Here is an 8,587-nt window from a genome sequence, read left to right as displayed (position 1 = left end):
AGCGCCTTTCCAGACTGGGCTCAGTCACTGGTACAGAGTGTGTTTTAGAGGAGTGGACCTCAGAGCTCATTCAAGGTGTTCAGTTTCATGGCTCCATGGACAGAAGAAGCCAAAGAGAATTTGTGATCTTCTCACTCCATAGTGACTGGTACAGCTTCCTGCTCCAAAGTGACAGACGTGATGAATGAACAAAGTGTTAAAGACTGGTGTCATCTCTGGTGGCTGGACTGAGGTAGTGTCAACTTACAGATCCAGTGCCCACTTGTAGGTGACCTGTTTGCCCATCAGAATTCAGTGTCAAACCTAAGATGAATGTCACTTTAGGTCACCTTTGTATGTGAAGGAGTTTCTACAGACATGTCAGCTCATCCTCGATTTACAGCTTTGTCACCAGATGAAGGCCAGAGCTGGCCAAAGAGTTGGTGGAGCTGCAGTTTAGACGTTCATTTTAGTGTTCACTCTGGAAAGCAGGTGGGGGGCTCAGTTGACTTTCAGCATTGCCATTAAGTCAACTCTCTCATAGAATTACAAAAAAAGCTGCGCATGAGCTGGACTGAGCACACATCATTATGTTCCACTGATGTCTTGTGGTCAGTCTGTTCCTCCTATTGACCTGTTGGCTTTGTCTTTTGTTTTTTATTTATTTTGTCAAACTACGGTGGTCAGTTTAAGAGAGCAAATGGTCCTAAACTTCTCAGATGTCTTCACTGACTTGCACTGCATAACTTTGATCCGGAAAACTGATGAGGAGAGCTGTTGTTGGCTTCATTCTAATAAAGGTGGTCCATGTAACAATAAGAACTGGAGGCTAGTAGCCTTGCTTAGTGCTGATTATTTTCAAGAGCGTTGGCTACGAGACTGAAGGAGGTGTCAGGGTGTGCGGCCCACCCTGATCAGAGTCACTGTCTACCAAACAGGTCCAGATATAACAACAGCTCTTTTATTAGGGATACATTTGAAATCTCCAAACTGTTTGGATTACGTGGTGGTCTCATTTCCTTGGACCAGGTTAAGGGCATTTGATTGGGTGTAGAGCCAGTACCTGTGACGAGTACTAATAGGATTTGGATTCCCACCTTCCTTTGTTTCCATGATTCAGGTGCTCTATAGTGACATTCAACATGTCCTGATAATCAATGGTGATTTCAGCACTCCATTTAGAGTTGATTGAGGGGTCAGGCAGGGTTGCTCCTTGTCAGACATGTTGAAAGCCTTCAATAGCAGCTGGATTGTTTGTCCCTGGGTGTGCAGCACCTTTGAAGATTTCAACATATGCAGGTGACCTCACAGTGGTAGGTGAAAAGTGACAAGATGTAGGTGGGCTGCTATCTGTGCTGGAAGAGGTCCAAATGGCATCCTCAGCTCATGTGAATTGGACCAAGAGCTCTGCAGTATCACTGGGAAACTGGATTTTTACCTTCACTGCCATTTGGACTGAAATGGACAAGGGATGGTATGAAGTACCAAGGAATACAACTGGCAGGAATAAACAGGGACAATAAGAATTGGGGGGGATTCGTAGAAAATGTCACAAAGTGACTACAATGCTGGTGATGGCCAGTCACCTGACTCTCTGGCACAGACTGGCATGCCTGGATTCAAAGTTGTGGATTATCAGAGCCCATATCTGTTTTAACAATTTTGTTACTCAATGCCAGAGAGAAAATGATGGAGGAAAACTGCAGGACACCGAGAAACTAAACATCTACCATTTGAGTCTGCAGAGGGGAAGGAGCTCCAGAAAAAAAGTGTGAGTCCAAGTCCAATACCAGCCTGAAATATGAAGATACCCCTGAGGGATACACTGGGGTGGGCCGGCCCACTTGGCACAGTCTGTACAGACCACCATTGAACAAGAGAACTGGCCATCTGCAATGGAGAACTGAACATGACATTGTGGGGCTCATTCTGTGTTGTCTTTAATTAACCCGACGTCTCAGAGTCAAGTCCTTTGTGACAGCAGAGAGAGACTGAGCTGAACTGTTTATTGGATTGGTGAGGAGTCAACCTCTTTGAGCTGAACTTGGTGGGGTTTGGAAGAGTTTGGGGGTCTGTGTTCATGACCAGGTTTGGATCTGTGGTGCTGCAAAAAAGAATTTAGGAGGTTAGCAAAAGTGTTATTCGGTCAAGAGAAGGTGGCCATTTATGTGACTAGGAAGGAGAAGATTAAGAGAGACAGAGAGTCTGACTTGGGGGCTTCTGTAGGGCACAATTAAAATGGAGAATTCTTGGACATTATAAGTTTTATAAGATGACCCACAATTTGAAAACTTTAATAGAACAGTTGTGTGTAATGAATGAAAATGGTAAAATTGTTAATGAGGAGTTTGTTTTTGTTTTGTGAATTTATTTATTATGAAACTATGGCAGAGTACACAGTCAGAGGTTACATAGGATGTTCTATTTTTATGTTTTGATTCCTTTTGTATTGATTGTTAATGTTTAATAGAAATATTAAACAGACACGCAGACACGGGGAGAACATGCAAACTCCATGCAGGGAGGACCCGGGTAGCGCCACCGTGCCGCCCTTAATAGAAATAGTTTATTGATATTTCAATAAACCTTTCTTTCTTTCTTTCTTTCTTTCTTTCTTTCTTTCTTTCTTTCTTTCTTTCTTTCTTTCTTTCTTTCTTTCTTTCTTTCTTTCTTTCTTTCTTTCTTTCTTTCTTTCTTATTTATTGTTTTGTTCCTGTCTTGCCTGTTCACATACTTACCACTCAATCCTTATTGTATGTAGCATTCTTCTTTTACTGAGCCAGTAAACATCTGATGATGTTCTTCTGCATCCCCCATTGGGTAAATGCTGTATCTCGTACTTGAGGGTGGAGCATATCTTCTTGGCTGTGGCTTTAGCCATGGGGAAAAGCTCCACCCATCACGTAAAATAGTCAACAACCACCATCAGGTAGGTCTTCTGGTCCTTACTGGCAGGAAATGCTCACATTAGGTCCATGCCTAGGCTTTCCCCTGGGGTAGTGATGGTTACTAGCTCAAGCTGCTCAGAGGGGAGACCAAGTGGGATTTTGTATTGCTGAAAGGTGGTACAAGTTTGGACATGGGACCATACGTCTTTATGTATCGTCGGCCACCATGCCACCTCCAAGATTTTGAACAGTGCCTTTGTGCGTCCAAGGTGACCATGGTCCTGCTGAGTGGTTAAGGACCATCTATGGCCCTGTCCAGCTCTCCTAAAGTGAAAAACGAGTGACAAAACAGATGAGGAGGGAAAAATGTCAGTGGCCTCCCTCCACCTGTTAAACCATTCATTCCTGTTTTGGGGGTCATCTCATTGTTGCCCATCTAGTGCACCAAAGCAGCTGAAACTAATTAACAAGGCCCTCTGCTACTTAACTGACCAGATCAATATCCCACAAGTGTCAAAGACTTGATGCAATACTCACAATCAAAAGTGTTCCTTTGATTTTATTGAGCAGTATATAAAGAGAATCTGGCTGTAATTTAAAGTTTACATATTAAAATAAATATTTTTCAATAAAACACAAAAAAGATTCAAAGTAAATGATGGAAAGGTATATGTTATTGAGAGCCATAAAGGAGGGGATGAGAGAATCTGAGCTCAAACAAGTCCACCAAGTGGCATATCTGGCCTGTGTGTTTGACACAAGAGGTGCCTGACAAACAGCCATCATGGACCTGACGCCAAGCTGAGAAATGGAAGAAAGTGGGAGGAGGTACAAATGGTCAGAGACTGTCAAGAAAACGTAACTGTAAGTGGTATAAGACAGGAGTCCAGCCAGTGCTGAGGTATGAGGATGCAATCTGGGCCATCAAAAAGAAGAAGGAGCTGCTCATCAGGACAGAAAGAAAAACAAATAAGGATGTCAGCAAGATGTCAAGTGTATCACAGAAAGTTGGGTGAAAAGGTGTGGACCCTTAAGTTAGAAATGCATGCTGTTGGTGGATGAAATGACATTTGAAGGATGGCAGATGACAAGTGCTGGGTCAGATGGCAGAGAATGCTGCGGTCAGGATCAATGGAGATCAGGATCTACATGGCTGACTGTTAACACCTGAGGAACAGTTTCAAGTACAACAAGAACACAGCATTGCATACTATTATGTAGCTGTGATAAAATGTGAACTACTCAGTTAAAAAGACATCCTGAGTGGAGATGCTGGGCAATTTTATCTGAAAAGAAATCATTGAAGTCGGGGTCTGCAAAGTAGGATGACGTTTCATGAAATGGTCATCTTTTTAGAGGTGTTTGGTTTATCATATTCTCACAAATGCTTACTGTAAGTCTGAGGCTCCATCCATTTCACTGTTTCCTACTCAACTACTGATGACTTTGGAATTCTCAAATCCCCCGTATGTATGACACAGATGGACAATGGTGTCCGTTATTGAAGCTTCTGTTCTGAGTCCAAAGTGAGCACTGTGTGGTTGAAGCCACATCACTAATTAGTCAAACTGCTGCTCATTTTGCTCACTCGCTGACTACAGCAGTGCTTGAAGGGCCTGACAGTCCATTTTGTTCATTCACTAATCAGACAGAATTCTGATAAGTCAGACCCCGTGTGTCTTTGATATGTGACAATGAAGGCCCTCCTGAAACACATCTACAGTGTGTTTCTGTGGTAAAGAATTACAAACTGACAGCTTTGTCACAGATTCCTGAAGTGGCCCATAATAATCACAGTACTGAGAAGTCCCTAGCTTGTCACTTGAGGTGCAGCCGTGTGTTTCCTGTAAATCCCGTTTTTCTGGTCTTACTTGAGTGCAGTTCTCACAGATCACGTGGTTTCACCTGCCGGCGCTCGCAGGCCCTGCGCCAGTTCATCGCTCATTGTATCTCAAGGCAGGCACTTTCTAGTTTGTTATTGGTCTTGTTTGGTCTTTTCACAAATCCGTCAAACTTGCTGTACGGCCGAAAGTCAATATTAAGTTTTGTTTCTGTTAACTTCGTGTCACTTGTAAAACGATCCTTTTAGTTTAAATTTGATGTTTCCCAACTTTCTTCTGTGTTGACCTCAAGAAGGCTTTAAGCTGATTGCTCTACATGAGGGTCAAACGGCCTCTCTTAGCTTGAAGTCACCTAGAAATGACTCAGGTGAAGCTGAGATTGAACTCGTCAGAGCGTCCAAGCTTAGTGTTCAATCTGCCAGTGAAGTGAACTGTCAAACAGGCGAGTTTCTCCAAGTCTGCTCTTCACTTCTCCATTTGTAACGCTGTGTCCTTTTGACAGTGAAATCTCAAGAGTCCACCGGTTTCAAAACCCACTTTAGCAGTTCTGTGTGAGTGATGTGAGGAGCCCCCATGTGTGACAGCGGACACAGACAGATGTCATTAGCAGGCATTAAATAAGATGGCCATGAGCATCGTCTGACTCAGGACCAGACAAGCTCTCTGACCGTTCCAAGTTCTTTTGTACTAACATCCCAACCTGAAGCAGTCTAACGTAGTTAAAAATAACTTATATAGTACAGGTCACTTCTCTTAAGATAAAAATAATAATAAAACTAAATGGTGGCAATAAAAATCCTTGGAGGCTCAGAGGCTACAGGGATTCTGTGCAATGGCTGACCCAGCATTTGGACCACTAAAGGTCACGTGAAAGGACCCCTCCAGGGATTAATACAAGGCACCAAATATCAAATGGGTCAGCCCTGCATATGTGGAGCCTCTGGTGAGGCGCTCTGCTCCTTCTCAGCCATGAACAGCGTCTGGTGATGGCACCTCTGTGGGTATCAAAGTCTCAGTCCAGACTCTCTTCTGTGGAACTTCCAGTTGGTGGACTGAGGTGCAAACCTCCATCTGACCTGCTGACTCCCTCAATGCATTTAAGAAGGACCCGTCTGTGTAGTGAATAGAAAAAGGGTCAAAAACAAGGAGAATACAAATTAACAATGCTCTGTAATCTTAATTTGTGCCTTAAAAAGTGCCTTAATTCTCAACTATTTTTAAGATGGAAGAAACATGTTTTGGACAACTTTGTAATATGCGCTTTAAATGACATGCTAGAGTCAGAGATAACCTCCTAGATTGCAGGCTGATTCAGTAAAATTAATTGGGATTCCCAACTGAGGTAAATGATGTCAGAATATTGTTGTGATCAGTGTCATTCCCTCCAACAATTAACATCTCTGTTTTATCTGTATTTAAAGACAATGTGGTGCCCGGCGGGCATCCATGCCCGGCCGGGATGCCTAGGAGGAGTGGAGGAGGGCTTGTGCCTCCTCCAGGACACGAGGGGGTGTCCCTCCCTGGTGGCTTTGGGGGACCACGGGTACGGAGCTTGGAAGCTCAGCCCTGTAGGGGCCCGTGGTCACCGCCAGGGGGCGCCCCAATGCCTTGGGAGTGTTGGCCCTCAGTACTTCCGCCACACCGGGAAGTGCTGGGGGGAAGAAACTTGAGGGCACCCGGTGGACTTCCGGCTTCACCTTGGGAGCTTCCGCCACACAGGGGTGTGGCTACGGAGGCCCTAATGATGCACCTGGAGCCCATCCGGGGCACATAAAAGGGGCTGCCTCCCTCCAGTCAGGGCGAGAGTCGGAGGAAGAAGACAAAGCGTGTTGGAGAGGAGTGGAGGCGGACCAGGAAGAGAAAAGGCATTGTGTTGTGGCCAGGACTTATAAAAGGGTGATTGGTGCTTTAGGCACTGGGTTTGTGCACTATTGACTTGTAAATATAATGTATAATAAACGTGTGTTGGGTGACATGAACGTGTCTGCCTGTCTGTGTCTGAGCCAGTCTCCACAACAAGTAGTTCTTATCCATCCACTCCTTTAATTCACTAACACAACTAATTAAAGACAACATTGGAGAAACTTCATTTGTTTTAAATGAAAGGTATAGCTGGGTGTCATCTGCATACGAGTGAAAATTAACATTATGTTTCTTAATGAGAGATCCCAGTGGAAGCATGTAAAGTGAAAACAGTAAAGGTCCCAGTACTGAGCCCTGCGGGACACCATATTGAACTTCTGTGTATAATGATGGAGTCCTGTCAGCACATTTCTGTACATATTGGAATCGATTTCATAAATAAGAACTAAACCAAGCGAGCACGGTGCCTGTGACCCCAACATCATTTTCTAGCCTGTGTAGTAAAATAGAATGGTCGATGGTGTCAAATGCTGCACTTAAGTCTAACAACATAATTACAGTGGAGTTTCCTTCATCAGAGGATATCAGAATGTCGTTTACAACCCGCGTTAGTGCCATTTCTGTACTATGACAAGTGCGGAAACCAGACTGGAATTTCTCAAATAAATTGTAATGCATAAGGTGTGTCTGAAGCTGACTGGTGACTACTTTTTCTAGTATTTCAGAGAGAAAGGGTAAATTTGAAATAGGCCTATAATTATTTAGTATGTGTGGGTCTAGGTCTGGGGCGACACGGTGGTGCAGTGGGTAGCACTGCTGCCTTGCAGTCAGGAGACCCGGGTCCTCCCCGCGTGGAGTTTGCATGTTCTCCTCGTGCCTGAGTAGGTTTCCGTCCAAAGACATGCAGGTTAGGTGGATTGGCGATCCTAAATTGACCCTAGTGTGTGTGGGTTGGCGCCCTGCCCGAGGTTTGTTTCCTGCCTTGCGCCCTATGTTGGCTGGGATTGGCTCTGGCGGACCCCCGTGACCCTGTAGTTAGGATATAGTGGGTTGGATAATGGATGGATGGATGGGTCTAGGTCTGACTTTTTAAGTAATGATTTAATGACTGGCACTTTTAGTGCATCAGGTACTGTCCTATGCAATAATGAACTATTGATGCACATAACAGACAAATTGTCACAAAGTATGATGTGAAGGAGATCAGCTGAAAGTTTTACTAATTAAGAGAGCAAGCTAACCTTTGAAAATAATAAAAAGATTAATTGTGGAGGGGATGTGCAGAAACAGATTAGTGTAGTTTTACATAGTGTGTTACACTCAAGAATTTCCTCCCCAGCCCCTCCCCATACCCCTCCAACTTCCCAAAAAGGGTCTCTGCACCATAGCAATGCTACCCACAAAATTTTCATGTAAAAAAATAAAATAAAAGTAAAAAAATGTTATAAGAAAAAATTATTTTCAAATTTGGGGAATTTCAAAACTTTACATAAAAATCTGTTGAAAAAAGAATCACAAAGGAAGCTCTTATCATAACAAATGTCACAAAGTCGCACAGGAGAGCATGGAAGGTTTTCCAAAAGTACAAACTTTATTGCTGTCCAGGCAGATACAAACACAAGTCTCTTTCAGAAGCGGTCCAGACAAACAGGGAACAGCTGTCAAATGTGATGCTTCTGCCCTGACTCCTGGTCAAAAGAGCACAAAGTCTTCCTCATCAAGGGAGTACAGCAGCACAGTAGCAGCGGCCGGAGCAGAGGGAGTCTGGGGGAAGAGAGACAAGAAAGTGAGATCTCAGGACGGCCGTGGCTTGGTCTTTTAAATGTTCGAAGTCACACATAAGGAGCACGTCATGCAGCAATCCACCAAGTGCTTGTAGCTGATCCCACAAAGAGCATCTGTAAAAGTGTGTTTCTGTCTCACTGAAATACTGTTTAAGATGGAGTTTCTGAGGAGCGGCCGCATCACCTTTAATTTTTTTGCTTTTATAAATGAAGTCTTTTGGCCATCCTTGAA

At 43.9% G+C, this 8,587-nt stretch overlaps 2 protein-coding genes across 3 annotated transcripts in view; one reads left to right on the top strand and one right to left on the bottom strand.

Moving 5' to 3' along the window:
* LOC114641537 (tripartite motif-containing protein 16-like) overlaps positions 1 to 8,587 on the top strand; it is a 721,005-nt gene that overhangs the window by 218,027 nt on the left and 494,391 nt on the right. The gene's annotated exons all lie outside the window — the stretch shown is intronic.
* The window catches only part of LOC114641514 (gastrula zinc finger protein XlCGF7.1-like), a 688,851-nt gene that overhangs the window by 604,958 nt on the left and 75,306 nt on the right, over positions 1 to 8,587 (bottom strand). The window lies entirely within an intron of this gene.

Source organism: Erpetoichthys calabaricus, chromosome 5 (genome assembly GCF_900747795.2).
Source record: "Erpetoichthys calabaricus chromosome 5, fErpCal1.3, whole genome shotgun sequence".
Lineage (NCBI taxonomy): Eukaryota > Metazoa > Chordata > Cladistia > Polypteriformes > Polypteridae > Erpetoichthys > Erpetoichthys calabaricus.
Note: the sequence above shows the minus strand (reverse complement) of the source record. Positions and strands in the feature narration are given on the sequence as shown.